The sequence below is a fragment of the Nycticebus coucang genome, chromosome 6, assembly GCF_027406575.1.
Source record: "Nycticebus coucang isolate mNycCou1 chromosome 6, mNycCou1.pri, whole genome shotgun sequence".
Lineage (NCBI taxonomy): Eukaryota > Metazoa > Chordata > Mammalia > Primates > Lorisidae > Nycticebus > Nycticebus coucang.
The window spans coordinates 120901976-120923810 of record NC_069785.1 but is presented as its reverse complement, the minus strand read 5'-3'; positions in this window follow the sequence as shown (position 1 = coordinate 120923810).

The following is a 21835-nucleotide window of genomic DNA, read 5'->3' as shown; positions in this document are numbered from 1 at the left end:
TGTTACTGTTACTGTGTGAAGACATGATATTTGGGCCTGCTGCAGCCACTTTGCCACCAAAAGGAGAAAAGTCTAAGGATAATTGCCAACATTTTAAAGATGGCTGAGTTGAGGTGGAAAGAACCTAGGGTTGTTCTATGGAGTGACTGAACTAATAGGGCTTCTTGTTATATCAGATACTAAGTGTTCTTTTGGGTTGGCCATTTTGTTACTTGCAGCTAGATGCTTCCTGACTGCTACAGGCAGAAATAATCAACCAGCACGTGTGCACTGAGAGTCCACTGCCTCTACCACAAACTCAATGTGACAACTTCCAGGTCACGTGACTTTGCTGAGCCTCAGTCTTCTCATCTGTACAATGACAGTAGGGATGAGGGACCATTCTAGATGAAACCCTTCAACTTTGACTCTGGGCTTTGCATTGGGAGCTGTGCTCTGGGGGATGCAAAGAAACATGGAAAGACTCAGAGAGAAAGTCATCTCTGATAAGGCTGGTGAAGGAGAAGAGGAAGAAGGGAAAGAAGTGAGGAGTCTCTGTCCTCACTGTCCGAGGGAAGCAATGTGCATTGAGCATCAGCCAGCTGAGAGAGGAAGCATGGGTTGCCTGCTAAGGAGCATGCTTGGGTTACACGCCATCCGGCAGGCATGTCAGGACCCCTCGCCTGACTTTTCTGAGACTGGTGTCAGCTCTCACTGAGTTTGCTCACAACCCTTTATGGCTGGGACCTGTCCGTTAGCTGGACTTGCTCTTCCTGGAGAGGTGGGACATGGTGGCAGGACGTGCTGGTGTTTGCTAAAGCCAGAGATGGGAGGGGAGATGGGAGTCCATGATAGACACACAGCTTCCTACCTAGCCTGAGGGTCACCTTAGATGGGCCATTGTATGTACCACCTTGACTGAGCCCAGGGATGCCCAGACAGCTGTTAAAACATTAGTTCTGTGTGTGTCTCTAGTGTGGTTCTGGTAGATCTTAGCGACTGGGTAAAAATCATCTTCCTCCTAGTGTGGGTGGGGGGCATCCAGTCTCTTAAGGACCCAGTAAGAACAAAAGGGCAGAGGAGGGGTGAATCGGCTGTCTGTGTTTGATCTGGGAGGTCCATTTTCTTTGGCACTAGAAGGTGTTGACACTTCTAGTTCCTGGGCCTTCAGACTCAGGCTGGGACTTACACCATTGGCTTTCTGGTTTCAGCCTTTGGGTCTGTTCAGAGCTACACACTGTCTTTCCTGGGCCTCCAGCTTACAGATGACGGACTGTGGGACTTCTCAGCCTTCGTAATCACATGAGCCAATCCCTTACAATAAATCTCTTTCTTTGTATCTCTACCTTTCCTATTGGTTCTGTTGCTCTGGAGAATGCTGACGAATGCACACCTGCATCAGAATTGTCAGAGTCCCTGTTACAAGCAGGTTCTGGCCTCCACCTGTGACCTAGTGAATCAGCAGCTCCCGGCACTGCACTCTGCATGGTGTGTGTGTAGCTCCATCTCTCATAATCACCACAACAAAGCTGCAAGGTGGGTACTTGTCAGCCCCACACTTCACAGAGGAGGAAACTGAGGCTCAGCCAGGTTAGAAATCTTGGCCAAGGTTGCACAGCTCATAAGCGACAAAGCTGGGACTGAAGCTTGGGCTTGTGCGACTCTATTCCTGGCCTGGTGGGTGAATATGGCCTTGGATCACTGCAGCCATCCTGCTTTTCTAACTTGCTCTCCTATCCCTAAACCCAGGCTTAGGTGGCCTCTGGGATCCCAAACCCTCAATGCTCGTCTGGCCTGAGCAGGGGGCTCCTTCCTCTGGCGGGGATTTTCTTCTTCCACTCTCTGCCTCTTTCTGTGAAAGTTGACGTCTGTGATCCTCCAGGGCCCAGGCAACAGCTGCTTTTGCTTTTATGGCTTCTGGGACAGGCACCTCTCCCCGCTCCTCTCTGCACCAAACAAAATAAGCCAAATCTCTTTTCGTCATATCCACAAGTGTTACTAGTCATTTATCTTTTCACTCAATAGTCATCCAATATAATTGAGCACTTATCATGTGCAGATATTGTCAAGGGCTAGAGATAACAAGAGTGAACCTGAATAGACACAGTGACAACCCTCACAGAGTTATGGTCAAGTGCACTTCTCATATTGAATCCCTTCTCTCTCTCTATGTCTGTCTGTACATACATCTCACCTTGACAGTGCTGTGCTATTGGTAATAGGAAACCAAGTCTTAGAGTGTCTAGGACACTGCCACATAGTAGGTGCTGTGATGAAATGGAGGAAAGGGCCGTGCAGGGTAAGATAGATACAAGAGGCAGATTTCAAGGAGGTCAGTCTGCCTGCTTTCCGCCGTTGCATCCTCGGAAGAGGCTAAATTATCTAATAAATGGTTTTCCAGCCTGAGGCCCTAGAGAAGGTGCTGACATGCCCGAGGCCTGAGGCCAGCGCCCAGCCCAAACCCATGTTGGAAGGATGCATTATGAATGCAAGGTGTAGGAAATAGAAATTATTAAACTCGCAGATAGGGACAGAAACGCCTTTGTGTGGCTGCAGAGCCGGGAAATTATGCTGAAGCAATGCATTGCAAATCAGCCTGTGCTCGGCAGAGAGGGCCTTTTATTCTCCAGGTCCCGAAGTTCCTTCGGCAGCTTTTGTGTGCAGCCGCGGAGGCCCTTCTGGGAGGAGAGAGAAGCTGGTAATTTTGTGGGTGATTGGCAGACTGTCCAGAGCCAATAAAGATATTTGTTTTCTTGCTGAAGTGCTCACAAACCCAAATCTCAGCTCCTCAATTTTATCTTTCTCTTCTTGTGATGCCCTCCTTCTTTTTCATTATGGAGAGAAATGACACCAGGGATGTCTTTCTCCATTAAGACGATTTAGTGTGGGCCCAGTGGGGATAGTGGTCCCTGTCCTGGGGACCCATGAGGACAGAGGACATTTGCCCAAGTGTCTCTAGCCTTTTCTCCAGACATCCAATTTGCTTTGGCATAATCTATGCAGATTCACTGTGTAACTTTGGTGTCCTGGCAGAGATGGATGTTTAGACTCCCATTAATCCACCCAACGTTCCTGTGACAAGTGGGGTCGTTTGCCCCATTTTAAGCTGAGGATTGGTGACTTGTCCAAGGTCCAGGGTGAGTAAATTGTGGCACTGGGATTTGAAGTCAGGTTTATCTGATTCTGGCCTGGGGTCTTGAATGTCTTTGAGCACCCCGTAGTGCCATTTATGCACCAGAACTTCCACCAACTGACTACCACTTCTTCCAGGCTTTGAACTACTTCTTGCAAAGAAAAATATTCCATTCTCAACAAACTGTAGAAAACGCCTTTTGTGATTTCATCACCACTTGCTTTCTAGGCTTTTGTACCGCTGGTGTAAACAAGCTACCATAAGATGGCAAACCTGTGTCCATAATTCAGGCAGATACTTTGATTAACTGTACTGCTTCTTATTGGAGACATAATAAACTAAAATAATGATTCAACATCAGGCATTTTGCATGTAATCACCTAATAATATTCATGACATTCCTGCTGATGAATCCCTCACCAGTGGCCAGATTCTCCTTCTGCTTACTTCTTGGTCAATCCTAAGTCACAGGAATATCTTGATGTTTTAAAAAAAGTATGTAGTTTCAAATTTAAAAGAATCTTTCAGACTATAATTCATTCCCTTTACCACCTGGTGCCATTTTGTAGATAATGAAACTCAGGCCATAAAATTTAGGGACTGGCCCAAGGTCACAGTCAACTCTCTAAAAGGCAGATCCAAGAACCTGCCAGGGAGAATCCTAATTCCCAGGATTAGGATTCACTAATTCCCTCTCCTTTCCAGGGAGGACTCTGTTTGGCTGTAATACACACCCCAGAAATGGTGATCTAACAAAGTAGGACTATTCTCTGATGAAAAGTAAATCAGAAGTAAAATGAATCAGAAGCAATGTAGAAGATCACTCTGATGTGAAGTAAATCAGTAGGCAAGTGGCAGCTCTGCTGTGTTAGGAGCCAAGACCCTTTCTATCACGTCATTTTGCCGTGCGTGGCTTCCTTCCCCAATTCACCTGATGGACCAAGATGGCTCCTGGAGCTCCAGCCATTACCTCCAACAGCGGGAAGGAGGATGGATACCTTACCTTTTAAGGACACTTTCTGGAGATTCCATACAACGGTTCTGTCTCACCAGCCAGAACTTAGTCTAGGACCACTCTAGTTAAATAGGAAGCTGGAAAACATCATCTTTTAGTTAGGTGCCTAGTAATTCAAGTCAGGATTCTTTCCTTTCACTCAGGAAACTGGAGAAAGAAGCTACTGGGAAGCTCATTAGTCTCTAAACTGGTTGCCAACACCACACCTCCTGGTCTGCTGCTCTAAGAATTCCCAGCTAAGAGGGACACTGAACCAGCAGGTCTACTAGCAGAAAAACAAGTTTGTGTGTGTTTTGTTTTTTTCCCTCCAGATAAAAGCAGGTCATTTTAGCTTTGGAAGAATCGGCATCATGGGACTTTTTAATATAAAGACCTAGCATGTTTTTTTTTGGTCCTAATATGTTTTGGTCCACTGGTGCAGCTTTGGGGGCTTCTTAGACTTTGTCGAGCACGAGGTGGAGGTTTGGAACCTGCACAGGAAGAGGTGGTGCATTTGAGTGTGCCACTTTATGCGTGTGTATTTTTAGAAGGGAAGGGAAACCTCCACTCCACTTTTCCAGTCATGTCCCAGGCTGAGCGAGCACCAAGCACTCATTTGGTTCATGTGCCGATTCTTCCAGCAACGTGGAGCCAGGGCTGCTTCTTTGAATGCCTAGAGGTAATTAGGGCTTGGAATGAGAGAGCAGAATGCAAAAGCAGGAGCAGCAGCCTAGAGATGGGGGAGTCCAGCCACCTGCTTTTGTAGATGAAAAAACAGAGCCCCAGAGATGTTATACATTTGCCCAAAATTCACACAGCTGGGACAGGAATCCAAACTTTCCACTTTTCTAACTCCTAGGCTTGGGCTATTTTACCCATCCCTAAAGCTATTATACGTATTGTGTGTGTGTGTGTGTGTGTGTGTGTGTTAATATAGTGCTTTAGCCCTTTCCCCAGACAGAGACTCAGAACCCCTATTATATTTAGAGCACTATGCCTGGCTTTGGTGTAACGAAGATACAAAGATCAATGAGACACTTTCTCTCTTAAAGAATTTTCAGCCTAGAGAGGCATTCAGATGCTTCAACAACTAACTGTAGGGTGAGACAGAGGCCCTCAGGGCTACACAGACCTAGGAGAGGTGACTTATGTGGCCGGTGGGGAGACCAGAGATCCCTCGTGGAGGAGGTCTTAACAAGGAGAGAGCCTGAGAGAAGGGGTGATGAGGACAGAGGCCCGAGAGTTGGGATGCTGCGTGGTACCTCCCTACCCCAGGCGCTGCCCCTGGAGTTAGGGAGGGCTCAGTAGCAGGACCCAAAGAAGGAAAGCCCGAGGGTCCTTCTGCCCGCAGGGGGAGCTGCTGTCCTGCCAGATGGTTGTGCGGTGTTCATCGTCACCGTCTTCTTCCTCTTCCTCTTCCTCCTCCTCCTTCCCCTTCCTCTTCCTCCTCTTCTCCTTCTTCCTTTTTTTGTTTTTATTAAATCATAGCTGCGTACATTAATGTAATCACAGGGTACCATGTCCTGGTTTTATAGACAATTTGACATATTTTCATCCCAGTGGTTAGCTTGGCCTTCCTGGCATGTTCTTAGTTATTGTGTTCAGACATTTACATTCTACATTTACTAAGTTCCACATGGACCCTTGTAAGATGCACGGCAGGTGTGGTCCCACCAATCACCCGCCCTCTACCCCTCCTCCCTCTCCCCTCCCTTTCCCCATATTTTTAGGCTGTAATTGGATTATAGCTTTCATATGAAAGCTATAAATTAGTTTCATAGTAGGGCTGAGTACATTGGATACTTTTTCTTCCATTCCCAAGATACTTTGCTAAGAAGAATATGTTCCAGCTCCATCCATGTAAACATGAAAGAGGTAAAGTCTCCATCTTTCTTTAAGGCTGCATAATATTCCACAGTGTACATATACCACAATTTAGTAATTCATTTGCAGGTTGATAGGCACTTGGGCTTCTTCCATGATTTAGCAAGAGAACACTTAGAGATCTAAAAATAGACCTGCCATTTGATCCTGCAATTCCTCTACTAGGTATATATCCAGAAGACCAAAAATCACATTATAACAAAGATATTTGTACCAGAATGTTTATTGCAGCCCAATTCATAATTGCTAAGTCATGTTGTGCAGTGTTCTTGCTGCTATTTGGCTATTAAAATGGCTGAAGTCAACAACACTGGTGCAGGGTCATTACTAAGATCAGCTGAGCCAGAAACTCCCTGGGTGAAGCTCAGGCTGCTGTCTTTATTAACAGCCCCCCCCCCCCCCCAGTGATTCTGAAACCCAACAGACTACTTCAGGGCCAGGGAAGGGGTGAATGAGTGAACCCTGATGTAAATGGAGGGTGTGAGGGTGTGTCAGCTGAACTCCACAGTCCAGCTTCCAAGAGCAGGGGGCTGGTCAGGAGAACCGAGACGCCAGATCTGGGTCACACAGGACTAGCTCCCTCCTGTGGAGATGAACTTTGTGCAGGCCCTGCAGCTTGTCAGGACAGCCCCATTACTTGGATCCCTGCCCCCTCAGCCCTGTCCAGACCCTCCTTCCCCTTAGCACACTGCTCCACCTCCCCCAGTTGCTCAGTCCATGTCTGAAGTCTTTTCATGGTGAACAATGAGACAAAGAGTCTTTGTGGCTGTGGGTGCCTTCGTGTGCATTCGTGTGCAGAGGGCGGGCCTGTTTTCAGAGTGCCAGCTAGGAGGTTGCTGGGTCCCCATCTCTGCTTGGTGTTCTCGCTACAGGGGTGGACATGCCAGGCTGGGACTCCAGAGATTTGGCCGGTGGTGGTGGTGATGGGGGGGTGGGGGCTAGAGGGACAGTGCTCACTGCTAATGGGACAAGGGTTGGTGGGAAGGCTGAGGAGGATGGCTTTGCTGGAGAGAGCTGAATGTGGCAAAGATGGCCCAGGGTCCAGGGACAGCCAGCAGTGAAGGCACCGTTTGGTCAGTTGTCTCGCCGTGGGGTCAGCAGAGTCCAGACTTGTCTCTGTTCTCTTTTCCTCACTCCATACTCCCTCACAATCCATACTCCCTCACAATCCTTTTGTCAGTATTTAATTTTCTGTACTATTACATTCGGTGCCTGTTTGCCTGACAGACAGGGACCTCCCTGAGGGTCCAGCCCATTCCCCTGTATCCCCAATGCTTTGCACAGAGCCCAGCAAGCAGCGGGTGCTTAACAGATGTTTGCAGAAAGTGCAATAGATTGACCAATGGGAGAAACACGCAGTGGGTCTGTAGCAGGAAGGTTCTTGGCTGAGTCTGTTCCTGGCGCTCTGTGGGGTTGTGAAACACCCACCTCTCTCTGTGGCTTATGTCTCCCCAGCATTAACAAGCAAAGCTCTACCTGCAAAGAGCTTCACAGTCTGTTTCTTGATATCTGATGCTTATCAGGTGGGACTGAGTTTCAGGGCCCCTGGCTCTAATTCCTGTCCTGCCCCCACTGAACCTTGCGCCTTGATGGGGTTGCCAACCCTCAGAGCAGCTGTAACGCCCCCTGAGAAGCTGGACACTTGGATGGGGCTGTACAAAGGAGGGTCCCATTTGTTTTAACTAAGGAAAGAACAAAAAGTCTATTCAAAAGAGATTTCAAACATCAGCTGGAACTTACCAAGAGTTAGCCCAAATAGACATCAGAATCGGAGATAAAGGAAGGAAACGGTACAACTCTAAGGCAGTGGGGGGCCTAACTTGCTGGGGGCTGGGTCAGAGCCGTTCTTATCTGGATGAAGGGACTGGATTAGAGCCCTCAGGAGGACTTTGTCTGTTGTCAGGGTCAATAGTTAAATGAGTTTAGGGACAGAAACTTTGGCTCCTTTGCTGATTTCTGCAAAGCTCTGGGTAATGGTGTTCTCAGGGCTACAGATTTCCAGCAAACACCTGCTGAAAGCCTCTGCCTTGGGAGAGGCTCCAGCAAGATCTGGGAGCTTTGGGGAAAAGCCTGCCAGGCTGGCAGCTTGCTTTGCTCCTTCCTGCAGGGTCCCCCAGTTCTCATTAACAGAGGGACCAAGGACCCAGGTCCCCCTGGCCTGCCAGGCCCCCCTCTCCCTGACAATTTGGGGCTTATCCCTCTTGGCTCTTGCGTGGCTCAGGAGGGACCCAGCCCCAATCATCTCAGCTCCAAGAGAGAAAAGGAAGAACATCTGTTAACACAAATGCTTTTCTAATTTCTTTTTAAATCTCACTCAGCATCTGCGTTAAACAAGGCTGATCGGCTTGTACAATATTTAATTTTGGAACCATTTCAAAAGGCGCTGGTAAGAGGGGAGTGATGGGGAGAACAGCAGCCTCCTAAATCTTTAATAGTGTGCCGGGTAGGAGCTTCCGCCGGGCTCCGTCCCAATCACACGGAGGAGAATAAGCAGAGACAAAATTTCTTAATAACAAATACCTCTGCAGCACCTCATTAAATCACTGCATTTCAGACGCACAGCAGGACACTCGGGTGAATAAATAGTGCAATCTCCTAGTCTGAAGGATTTTCACATCTGAGTTATTCCTCCCGCATATGATCAGTTCCTTTTCTCTCACTCTTTTATTGATTTATTTTTTTTATTTTCACAAATGATTTTAGTTGATGAGTTCAATTAATGAAGACATGAGAGGCAAAGTTGAAAAAGCCCATCTTTTCTCTCCCCCCTTTCCCATCTCCTCTTCTCCCCAACATTATAACCGTAAAGCCTTGTGTGTTTTTGCAGTTTAAGAGACAGCACTGCCAAATGAGAGATGAGGGAAGGAGGGGTGGGCAGGGCCATGCTGGTTGATGTGAAAACAAAGCCTTCCCTGGCTGGGTGTTGATGAGGATGGGGATAAATGGGGCTGAGAGGGAGAGGAAGGCAGGGATGAGACAGAGGTGCTGCAGGTCCCCTGGCCACCTGTGGCTGCACGTCCCTGAACAGCCATGGCCACACTTGATCCCCAGTGGGGACAGCCAGAGGACCGGGGAACCAAGAGAACCACATGTCAGTTGCACTTAAATGTCTGTTGAGCACTTATTCTGTGCCAGGCTCTGTACTGAGTGCTTCTAGTTAAGGCTCTCCTTAAATATCTAAGCCAAAGAGGCTCTTCCCACATTCTCCCTTACTCCAGTTGAATCAATCAATCTGCTAATCAACGTGGCAATATTTGAACGAAGAGGCCGTAACATGGCAGTCCATGGACTGTGTCTCCCTCAATGATCTTTTTTGTTTCTCCCAAATAATATTGTCTGCCTGTTTTTTGTTTTTTATTTGTTCTGTTTTGTTTTTTAAAAGAACCAGTTGCTCGAGAACACGTTTTTTAAACTGTGGTTTACAACCCCGGAGTGGTTCTTCAAATCAGTTTAGAAGGAATCCCAGGTTACCTGTGCTTTATTTTTGATTTGTAGAGAAATCTACCTCTAAGTAAGTTCTTAAGTAGTATATTTTCTGAGTCAATGGATGGGGCATTTTATTTTCTCTTCCTTTCATACATAAACTTCACTCAGAATAAAAATGGAATAGAATAAGGAGGACAGGATGGACTGGGATGGGACAGGACAAACAGAAAAGAGAAGAAATGAAAGAAGAGGAAAGATGACTGTGAACATGGTTCACACACACTGAGGTCATTATTATTCCAGTTGTTGTGCAGTGAGTTTATCTGCTGGTTGAGGATCAACATGTCTTGTTGTGGGTCCCAAACATCAAATGCCCAGCACCTAAACATACGCCTTACTATAGAGCATCCCCAAATGAGCCTATCTCCATTCTAACTGCCTGGGTATTGGTGTCCAGTAATGTGACCATGAGTGGCCAGTGGCATCAGTGTCCTAAACAGATGTCCACATGATGTGAAATGTTCTTGACCCCCTTGGGTCCCATCTGTTTTCCAAATTTTGCTCTTTAGTGTTCTCATCAATTCTGTGAACTCACAAAAGTTCTTATTTATTTATTTATTTTTTTGAGACAGAGTCTCACTTTGTCACCCTCAGTAGAGTGTCATGGCGTCACAGCTCACAGCAACCTCAAACTCTTGGTCTTAAGCAATTCTCTTGCCTCAGCCTCCCAAGTAGCTGGGACTACAGGCACCTGCCACAATACCTGGCTATTTTTTTTTGTTGCAGTTGTTTAGCTGGCGTGGCCCAGGTTCAAACCTTTCACACTCGGTGTATGTGGCTGGTGCCATAAGCACTGTGCTATGGGCACTGAGCCCACAAAAGTTCTTCTAATAAAATATTTATAACCAACCAGAATTGGTTTCTGTGTTTGCAACCAAGAAGCCTGACTGCCACACTTAGAAATCGGGAGACTTCATCTGGGTGTGGTAGTGTATGCCTGTAGTCCCAGCTACTCAAGAGGTTGAGCCAGGAGAATCTCTTGACTCAGTAGTTCAAGACCAGCATGGGCAACATAGCAAGACACTGTCAAGAAAGAAAGAAAGAAAAAGAAAAGAAAGGAAGGAAGGAAGGAGGGAGGGAGGGAGGAAGGGAAGGAAGGAGGGAGGAAGGCAAGGAGGGAGGGAGGGAGGGAGGGAGGGAGGGAAAGGAAAGGAAGAGAAAGAAAAGGAAGACCAGGAGATTTCATGTGAGAACTTAAATTCCCAGTTTGTTTTGGAGAAAGAAAGATCTTGTTTTAGGCCTGTGCTTCCGCATGAGAATCTTATAGATCAGTGATCTTCAACTGGTGTGCAGTGGCACACTGGTGTGCTGAGAGGATCTTAGGTGTGCCACGAAAATTTTTAAAGATAATTTATTAAATTACTTTTGAAAGAAGTAAGCACGGTAAATACATTCATTTCTTCACTCTTTTTTTTTTTTTCTCCAGTTTTTGGCTGGGGCTGGGTTTGAACCCGCCACTTGCCACCTCTGGCATATGGGGCCGGTGCCCTACTCCTTTGAGCCATAGGCGCCGCCCATCTTTTTTTTTTTTTATTAACATAATTTAAGTGTACCATGGAAGTTTAACTATAGGTTCCAGTGTGCTGTGAGATAAAAAAAAGTTGAAAAACACTGCTATAGATGATTCATTAACTTCCTGTGGCTGCTGTAACCAAGTACCATAAATTGGGTGACTTAAAACAGTAGGAATTTATTCCCCCCATAGTTCTAGAGGCCGAAGGTCCAAAATTTCCCAGGGATATTCTCCCTCTGGAGGTTCTAGGGTAGAATATGTTCCTGTCCCTCGCAGCTTCTGGTGGTTCCTGGAATCCCCAGGCTTGTGGCTGCACAGCCCCCATCTCTGCATCGATTTAAACTCTGCATGGCTCCAATCGTTGCATCACTCCAATCTCTGCATGGCTCCCATCTCTGCATGGCTCCCATCTCTGCATTGCTCCCATGTCTGCATGGCTCCCATCTCTGCATGACTCCCATCTCTGCATTGCTCCCATGTCTGCATGGCTCTCATCTCTGCATGGCTCCCATCTCTGCATCACTCAAATCTCTGCATGGCTCCCATGTCTGTACGGCTCCCATCTCTGCATTGCTCCCATCTCTGCATGGCTCTCATCTCTGCATGGCTCCCATCTCTGCATGGCTCCCACTTCTGCATTGCTCCCATCTCTGCATGGCTCTCATCTCTCCATTGCTCCCATCTCTGCATGGCTCCCACCTCTGCATGGCTCCCATCTCTGCATCACTCAAATCTCTACATGGCTCCCATCTCTGCATGGCTCCCATGTCTGTATGGCTCCCATCTCTGCATGGCTCTCATTTCTGCATGGCTCTCATCTCTGCATGGCTCTCATCTCTACATGGTTCCCATCTTTGCATGGCTCCCGTCTCTGCATCATTCAAATCTCTGCATGGCTCCCATCTCTGCATGGCTCCCTTCTCTGCATGTCTCCCGTCTCTGCATCATTCAAATCTCTGCATGGCTCCCATCTCTGCACGGCTCCCGTCTCTGCACGGCTCCCATCTCTGCATGGCTCTCATCTCTGCATGGCTCCCGTCTCTGCATGGCTTCCATCTCTGCATGGCTCTTGTCTCTGCACGGCTCCCATCTCTGCATGGCTCCCATCTCTGCATCACTCAAATCTCTGCATGGCTCCCATTTCTGCATGGCTCTCGTCTCTGCACGGCTCCCATCTCTGCATGGCTTGGATCTGTGCTGCTGCCTTCACGTGGCCTCCTCTTCCACGTGTCTGTGCTTCTCTCTCTGCCTCTCTTTTGAGGACACTGTGATGGCATTAAGAGCCCACACTGATAATCCAGTGAATCCTCATCTCAGGATCCTTGATTATATCTGCAAAAACCCTTTTCCCAAATAAAGTTATATTTTCAGGTTCTAGGGATTATGGGGTGGACGTATTTTAGTGGTCCACCCAATACAGAGGAGTTTCCACATTCTCCTCCAACGTGCTTCATTCATTCACACAGCCTCCTAGGGCTGCGGCTGCCTGTGTTTTTGACCTCTTGTGAATTAATTAATTGAGACAGAGTCTCACTTTGTCACCCTGAGTAGAGTGCTGTGGTGTAATCATACCTCACAACAACCTCAAACTCTTGGGCTCAAGCGATCCTCTTGCCTCAGCCTCCTGAGTAGCTGACACTCCAGGTGCCCACCGTAACGCTCGGCTCTGACCTCTTAACTTGATGGATGCCTGTCCCACACCCAGGCCCAGTGGGGAGGTGCAGAAATGCAAGGTGTGGTTTCCATCCTCAGCAGGCATGTCTTCCTTAACGCGGGGATTCAGAGAAGGCTGGAGGAAGAGTGAGAGCTTCCTGAAGCTGGCGGGCCTCGCATGAGCCTTGAAGGATGGAGACAAGTGGAAGGGAGCGGTAACAACAGTCTCCTAATGTGAACTGTGAGTGGAGTGTTGCTCCAAGTGCCAGGGAGATAGAGAACAAAATAGACCACACCTGTGCCATCATGCAGCTTCTGCTCTAGTGGCAGGCAAAAGACAATGAACACAACCATCAGATGGTGTAAGAGTGATTGAGAGAAGTAGGCAGGGGATGGGGGTGAGGGAGGACGCGGTGTTGCTTTCATAGAGTGGCCAGGGATGGTCTCTCTGAATAGCTGATATTTGAGCTGGGTCCCAAAGGCAGGGAGGGAGGGATCCACAGACGTATTTCTGGGAACAGAAACCAAAGCAGCGGGATCAGCATGTGCTAAGGTCCCGGGGTAGCTGCGCGCTTAGGATGTTCAGGTGATAGCAAGGCTAGAGAGGATGGTCCAGCGGACAGGTGATGGGAGACGAGGATCAGGGAGGGTTCTGGTCATGGTGAGGACTTCATAAGTTTCAGGATCAAGCACACACTCCTTGATGAGTCTACAAGGCAGGGAACCATAACCATGAATGAGGGGGAAAAAAAGCCTTCATTTTCACAAACCTCTAGCTAAAGTTTAGCATTTTCTTTGGTTATGAATGTAGGCACCATCCAATTTACAGAAATCTGGGTAGGATCTGTGACTTTGTCACCAATAAAAATCACAGATATTTTTATATCATATTATAGTTATTATGATTACCTTGAAATATTGTTTTCTCTTAGCACTTCTTCAAAAGTGCATAATTAGACCCGTCAGTGGGTCTTATTATTTAATGTGTTAATAAAAACTTCATCTATCACTGTATCACAGATTAGTTTTTAAAAAATGTTTTCATAACTGCATTTCAATGTAATTTATTTCCTATGTAATCCTATGTATTTTCTGCATTTAAAGACATTGTTATGGGAAGAAGTCCAAAGACTTCACCAGTCTGTGCCAGGGATCCCTGATACAGGAACAAGGGTAAAAGCCTTCACCTTAAAGCCATTGAAGGCAGCCCCGCTCTCTGTCTGTGGCCCATACCTGGCTGCCCGGCCCTGGCCTGCAGCAACTGCATAGTCCATTCTTACTGAACCCCAGGTAGTTTTGTTACACCCGAGAATCGGGGTCCCCAGTGACCACACGAGAGAGCCAGACACCGATGCAATCACACAAGGGCATTTATTCAAGCTCGAGCCTGGGCTGTCGTCACCCCAGACGCAGCTGGGACAGAAAGCCCCGTGCTCACAGCACGCAGGGCTTTTATGAGGGGGATATGGAGTGAGGGGTGTGGGAAGCAAAGCTGATAGGGTCCCGTCAATCTTAACAGGTGGGGGGGTGGGATGGGCTGATGCACTCCGGGACTCCGGGAGATAGGGAGGGGTGTGGTTTACTAAGAAATGAAACCAGGAGCTTTCAGGTTTTCTCCAAATGGAGGATGAAAGCCTAAAAGCCCCAAATGGTGTCACTGTGTCACTGGGTCCTTCAGTCTCTCCAAATGCCACAATCTTTATTCTTCTTTCCTAATGCCACTTCTCGTGCCTTGAAACTCCTGCCCTTGTAAAAGTCTGTTTATCCTTCAAATCTGTTTTGCTGTCACTTTCTTCAGGAAAACTGCCCTGTTTACCCCTGCAACCTTGTGCAAGTTATTATGATGTGGACCATGAACTTATCTGCTTTCCCCACAGGCCTGGGGCTCCCCGAGGGCCAGGGCTTGTTGCTGCTCACTTTGTCTCCTCTGATGCCGAGTCCAGTGTCTGGCACATAGTTGGTGCTTGGCGTGCTCAAAAAATATTCCTGGACTATGAGAATGAATCATTTCATTGAATCCTGAAACAATCTCGCCATGTGGGATTCGCTGCATTTTAGAAGTGAAGGAGGAGGTGGGGTTAGCCAGCGAAGAGAGTAGTTGGAAGTAAAGCTTCAAATGGGGGGCACAGTGAGAACCCCATTTGAGGTAAGGACACTGTGGACAGCAGGGGGAGAGTAGGCTGGGGAGAGGGGGTGGCAGGTGGGTGTGGAGATTGAGTCCCAGGTTATGGAGTTAGAACTCGGCACAAGTGGCAGCGGGGGAATATGAAAGACAGAACAATCGTCTCCCCTCTTCCCACCTCTGGGGAGGACAGAGGAGAACCCTTGGTCACCAGGTTTTGTAACAATATTTATTGTCTCATGCTTCAATCTCTTCTTCACTAAGTTTCACATCCTAGTATGTTTTTTGTCTTTTTTCACCCAATATATCTCTTTTCTTTTGGATGAAATAGAAATAGAGGTAGGGATCACATTGCATCTTGGTTTAGTCTAAAAATTAAAAGAGATAGATGTTAGATGTTGACCCCTCTCTCTTACACTTCTTATATGTGACCTTGGGCAAGTTTCTTAGACCCTACAAATGCTTAATACTTGTAAGGTCTCTTCCTGGTGAGCCCTGCCGTCCTGAGTGACACCCGGTCTGTTTCCAGCCTCCTTGTCTTTGCCCATCTTAGGCTTTCTGCCCATGCTGCGGTCCTCCCCAAGGGCCAATGCTCCTTCCAAGGCCAGCAGCCTGCCCGGAGAATCCCTGCCCTTCTCTCAAGGCTGCTCCTTGTTGTGGGGTCTGTATGACACCAGGCCAGTTATTTAACTTCTCTGGCCTCAGTTCCCTCATAGGTCTACATGGAATTGCTGTGAAGGTCAAACGAGCTAGCGTAGGTCAGGGTTCTAGACCACAGAAAGTGCCACATGTTGGCTGCCTCTTCTTCCCACGTGTCTGGAGAGACTGGCCAGCCAGTGTTCATGGAGCCTGGCTCACGTCTCTATTAACACGCACAGGTCTGTAATCACTGCTCCGTCCCCAGGCACGTGCACTTCTGCCTCTCCTCCTTTCCTCCCTTTGCTATGGCCCCCATGGGTCTCCTCCATAAATCTTTTAGCACCTTCTTCATAAGCAATGAGGCTTCAGGCAGGGTCATATCCACATCAAAGGGTTTCTCAGAGAGCCAGAGCCAGAGCTCTGGTCTTCTGAGGTGGCTGGGAGGCCTCTCCACTTGTCTGTGCCTTTGGAGCGAGGCCTGGGGCCACCTGTCTTCATTTGAGCTGGTGCTCTGGGCAAAGTGTAAACGCCACTGAGTGGGCTTTCTAAACACTGACCCACCAAGTGGGATTAGAAAAGGGGCCAGCACATATATAGGGCCTCTGGGAAGGGCCTTTATCAGCTTGCTGGGACTCTGGCACTTCTCTGTCCTGTGTGCTCAGTATTATTGAATCCCATTTTACAGGCTAGGAAGCTGAGGTGCAGGGAGGTGATGGGATTGTCTCCAGATCACACAGCTTGTGAATGACATAGCCATGAATCAAACTTATGCTGGTCAGCCTTCGAAGCCTGAGTCCTTGCCTTATCCATTATGTCCCTGCATCTGTAACCCCTCACCTAAGGAAATAAGAAGGTGGTGAGCTGCATCCTCCTGGGAGGAAGAATAGGCCTCATCCTCTGGAAGGGTGCATGGAGATGCTACAGGCCAGCACCATTCCAGCCAGCAGGAGTTCTATGAAGTCTGATGTTAGGGGCCAAGAGTGAAGAATCATCTAGACACCCACCAGTGGCCCGGCATTGGGGAAGCCTCTAGGGGGCTAGGGCGCTATCCAGGCTATCAATGTAATAATAACATGTGTCCCCCTGATCCCTGTCCAAGCTGTTCCCACAAAGCCCAGGGTTAGGGAGTTGTTCATGCAAAGGTTTGGAAGGGCCTTGGAAACACTGAAGCTGGGTTGGTGAGTATTGGTTCGTATCAATGGGCTCACCCGCCTGAGTCTCCCAGCTCCTCCAGCTACTGTTTCATCTTCTCATCCCATAAAGTGCTCAGGCCACTGCAGGCCCCCCCTTCTTTGTTCTCTTCACATGTGGCCTTCTAGGTCCTTAAGTGCAGCCTTTTTTTTTTTTTATTGTTGGGGATTCATTGAGGGTACAATAAGCCAGGTTATACTGATTGCAATTGTTAGGTAAAGTCCCTCTTGCAATCATGTCTTGCCCCCATAAAGTGTGACACACACCAAGGCCCCACCCCCCTCCGTCCCTCTTTCTGCCCCCCCAATAACCTTAATTGTCATTAATTGTCCTCATATCAAAATTGAGTACATAGGATTCATGCTTCTCCATTCTTGTGATGCTTTACTAAGAATAATGTCTTCCACTTCCATCCAGGTTAATACGAAGGATGTAAAGTCTCCATTTTTTTTAATGGCTGAATAGTATTCCATGGTATACATATACCACAGCTTGTTAATCCGTTCCTGGGTTGGTGGGCATTTAGGCTGTTTCCACATTTTGGCGATTGTAAATTGAGCTGCAATAAACAGTCTAGTACAAGTGTCCTTATGATAAAAGGATTTTTTTCCTTCTGGGTAGATGCCCAGTAATGGGATTGCAGGATCAAATGGGAGGTCTAGCTTGAGTGCTTTGAGGTTTCTCCATACTTCCTTCCAGAAAGGTTGTACTAGTTTGCAGTCCCACCAGCAGTGTAAAAGTGTTCCCTTCTCTCCACATCCATGCCAGCATCTGCAGTTTTGAGATTTTGTGATGTGGGAAGTGCAGCCTTTTGATTGAATCCAAATTTTACAGAACAAGTCCTTTATTTATTTATTTATTTATTTATTTATTTATTTATTTATTTATTGCAGTTTTGGCTGGGGCTGGGCTTGAACCCACTACCCCTAGTCTATGGGGCCAGTGCCCTACTCCTTGAGCCACAGGTGCCGCCTAGAACAAGTCCTTTAATTAAAAGAGAAAGAGGAAGATTTTCTTGCCTCCTTTGGTGCTTAAGAGAGAACAATCTTGAAATCAGAAGGCTGTGGGTTCAGAGCTCTGAAGTCAGACCCCAGGCTAACTTGGACACCACTTTCTTGCTTTGTGACTTCTGCAATTGCTCTATACCTCAGTTTCTCTGCCTATCGAATGGGGATAATGATTGTGCTGGCCCCATGGCCCCTCTCTCTTGTGATGTGTATAACTAGGGATGAGTGAGTCTGGGAGTGATGCCAGTTGATGAGATCTGAGATGTTCCTGGTATAGGTGATACAGTTGTGCTGACATTCTCTGTGACTTAAATCATGGGAGGGCAGGTTATGTTTAAGGTCCAAAGGCCAGAGGAATACTTCTGGAAGCTTCCTTAGACCTCGTTTTAGGTGGAATTGTGTCCTCCAAAATTCATATGTTGAAGTCATAACCCCCTATCTCTCAGGATGTGACCATATTTGGAGACAGGGTCTTTATAGAGCTGATCAAGTTAAAGTCAAGTCAACACAGCACACCAGCCACCCTAGCTGTTGCCCCTTCCTGGTCTCTCTGCCTCTGCTTTTGCTTTATCTTTATTCTTCTTGAAACGTTTCCCCACACCATTTTGCCCATTAACAAAGCTTGGTACAAACATTCCTGGAAAAAATTCTGCCTCCTCCCTGAACCTGGTCCTGTGAGCCCCCTGCCACCTGACATCTCCTCTTTGGATTTGAATCAAATACACCTCCACTGTAGTAGGCATTCAATGCTTGTGTTAAAGTGAGGTTCTCACCTGAGTTAATTCATTTCTTCTAAGCAAATGCCTTTAACTATGATTTCTTAAAATTGAATATCTCTTTATAGTGGAGAAACTCACTTTCACAGGCAGTATCTAACCTCATCTGTGGAGCAGCTCTGAGAAGGCAATCATGATGTTAGCCCATTTTCCAGATGGGGGATTAAGTTTCGGAGGCATTCCTTTTCTTCCTCAAGGTCACACACTAAGAGGTAGTAGGTTCTGAGACTCCTGACATTGACTTCCACTTTCATTCCACTTTTGGGCTTCCCCCTGCATCCCCCATTGTTTAGATGTACACAGAGGGAATGCATTGACTACAAACATTTCCAAGTAATAGCTCTTGCCCTAGATTTTGGTTGGGAAGCCTGGATTTCATTGGTCTCTTTCTTTATTCCTTTCAGGCATCACTGAGAGAACTTTGGTGAAAAAAATGCTGCCACAGAAACAGATAGGGTCCCAGACCTAGTGGGCAGTGCAGTTTAAGGGTCTGGTGCCCTCATCCCCACCTGAGTGCAAAGGGGACAATCCCACATACCTCATCTGGACACGGTTAAGATGAAATGGCATAATGTTTATAAAGTGGTCCTCAGCTCACCAGGGATGCTTGGTAAATAGGAGCTAATAATAGTTAACATTTATTGAGGATTTATTTTATACCAGGCACCCTGGTAAGTTATTTCCATGTTTATCTCCTGTTTTCCTTCTTTGCAATAAAATAATTACCTCTGGGTTTTTACAGATGAGGAGACCAAAGCTCAGCATGTCACACAGGTGCCAAATGCCACACGGTTTGTCAGGGTGCCCACAGGAGTGAGCCTGTGTCTGCTCACGGAGGCGTCCTCAGCTCTGTCCACTGCTCTGCCCCATGCTTGGCAGAGTCAACAGACGGAGGCTGTTATTATCATTGTCCCGCCGGCGACCAAATCAGGGTGGCTGTTTTGATGTGCTTAGCTTGCCCATGTGGGGTTAGCAGTTCGAGTTTGAGAATGTGTTGCCAGGGGAGTGATATAGACCGGGAGGGAGGCTGGCGCTGCACTGTAGCCATCGTAAGACCCTGGATCGGGGCAGAGAAGAAGCCACTTTTTGTCCCTCAGCACCTTGGCTGGAGGCAGAGCCTTGGGACACGTGTGCCTGCAGTGCCCCTGTGACTTCCTGATAGATGGGATCTGACAGAGTGTCCTCGTTCCCTCCCATCACAGAGAATCCAATACTCAGACAGCTGAGGACTGAGTCCAGGTAAGCTGCAGGCCTCCAGCAACCACGGATACTCTGTGCAAACAATGCATCCTCCCTGGGGGCTCTGCTTCCCTGGGCAGTCCTCTGAAATAAATGACAGTGTGCAGCACAAGCCAGTGAGACCTGCAGAGGCCATCTGCTCAGGGCAGTCCTCACTGCGGTAGATAGCCAGCCAGCTCACATCCCAGGTCCCATCCTTCCTGCATCCTCTGCTGAGCTCATCAGAGGTGCAGACTGCTTGGTGGTCCAGACAGAACCGGAAGAGGTGGAAGGCTATCTGGCTTGGGGTCTGTAGCCTCCACCTTCCCGCTGCGATACACTTGCCCACTTCTTCCAAGGATTTATGGAAGGTGAGAGCTGGAGAAGGCTCAGAGACTGTCTGGTCTGACATACTCATCGGGTGCCAAGAGGCACCTTGGCATGCATTTGAAATAGTGCTCTCTCTGGGTGGCTGCAGTTCTGTGAGGTCAACCAGCAGATGTGGCCTTTGCGAAAATGTGAAAAAGGAGCCTCTCTTGGGGGATGCAGCCCTGTGCTAGGTGCACCTCTTGGTGAATGCAAAGTGGGTAGGACTTCAGCCCTCACCAGTCTCCTCGGCCAGGCACCCTTACAGTGTGCAATCTGCACATGTCACCCAACCATCCTGCAAAACCTGAGCCTAGATGGAAGTCCCCAAATCCTAACATGACATACAAGTGATGTGACTGCTGCCAAGTGTCAGCCACGACCAGTGTCCCCTCCCCTCCACCTGCAGCCACATTGGATCCCTTTTGAAGTCTCTTACAGCTTTGGGGCCTCATTGTACTGGCAGATCTCTCTCTCTGGAACATTCTTCCTGCTCCGACTGGGCAAACTACCACTCAGCCTATTGGTCTTAGTGCAAATGTCGCTTCCTCGAGGTTGCCTTCTCTGACCTCCCAGACTGGGGCGGGGCCCCCTCCTCATCATTCTCATGACAAGTAGCATTCTTCTGTGCTGTTGTATTTAATTACTGTTCATCCATCCTCCATGAGGATTGGGACTATTTTGTTCACCACTGCATGTCTAACATCTGGAGCAGTGCCTGGTACAAGATAGACACTCACTAAGTTGGGTGTGGGGGACAGCATCTGCAGTCCCAGCTGCTCAGGAGGCTGAGTTGGGAGGATGGCTTGAGCCCAGGAGTTTGAGGCTGCAGTGAGCTATGATGGCACCTGTGAATAGCCCCTATACTCTAGCCTGGGCAACATAGTGAGACCTCACAAACAAACAAACAAACAATTGTTATGTGATTAAATGGCCTTTCTCTTGTTTCCTTCTTGGTCCTATAGGAAACTTGGGGCAGGCTTTAACAACAGGACTTTTGAAAGGGCATCTTTCTTCCCCCTCCCCAGGTGAAAATCCCCATCTGGGTGTCTTCCACCTGAGGCAGCTCTTCTATCTGTTCCTCCCTGCCCCAAAGGGCCCACAGATTTACATTCTAAGTACAGGCTTTCAAAATCCCTAATTTTTCCCATGATCTCTTGCCCTTTGCTCACTCAACAGTGTTCTGGGAAAGAAGTTTCTGGCTGCCTCTGCACTAGGCTCAAGAAAGCACAGCATCAGCACTGCCTCAACTTTTATTTTTAACCAGCAACTGATCTTGCTTCTAGCAGATTTATTTTCAGCGTAGGACCTGTGGGCCAGTGCTAATTTGCATGCCTGACTCTGCCCTCTGGGGGATGAATGTCCTAGGTGATGTCCTGAAACACTGGGATTTATGTCCCTGACCCCTTCTCCCCTCTCAGGGGTAAGGGATGGATTGCCTCTGCCAAATTCAGGGGATCAGGCCTGGAGTTCTGACTCACCTGTGACCTTCCTTGGAATACCTTCCTTACCAGAGAATGAGTCTTGGCTGAGGATCTACATCTAGCCTTTACCCCATCTTCTAAATTCGTAATGGATCCAGCTTATACTATTTTTTGTTTGTGCTTTATTCTTCCATCTAAAATTTATTGAGCACTTACTTTGTAACATTGAACTAGAAGCTGGGAACAGAGTTGGGATGAGGCTTTGGATTCTAAGACTAGTTAATGTTTCCCCTTCCTCAGTGTCACAATCGGGGAGGAAGGGGTCGATTTTGAGTCAAGTATTTATGAGCAATGTGATAAGTGCCAAGTAGAAGTTTTGCATGGAGACAGGAGCTAGTTAATCCCTTTGGAGACTTGTCAGGGAAGGCTTCATGGAGAGCACGTTGTTTG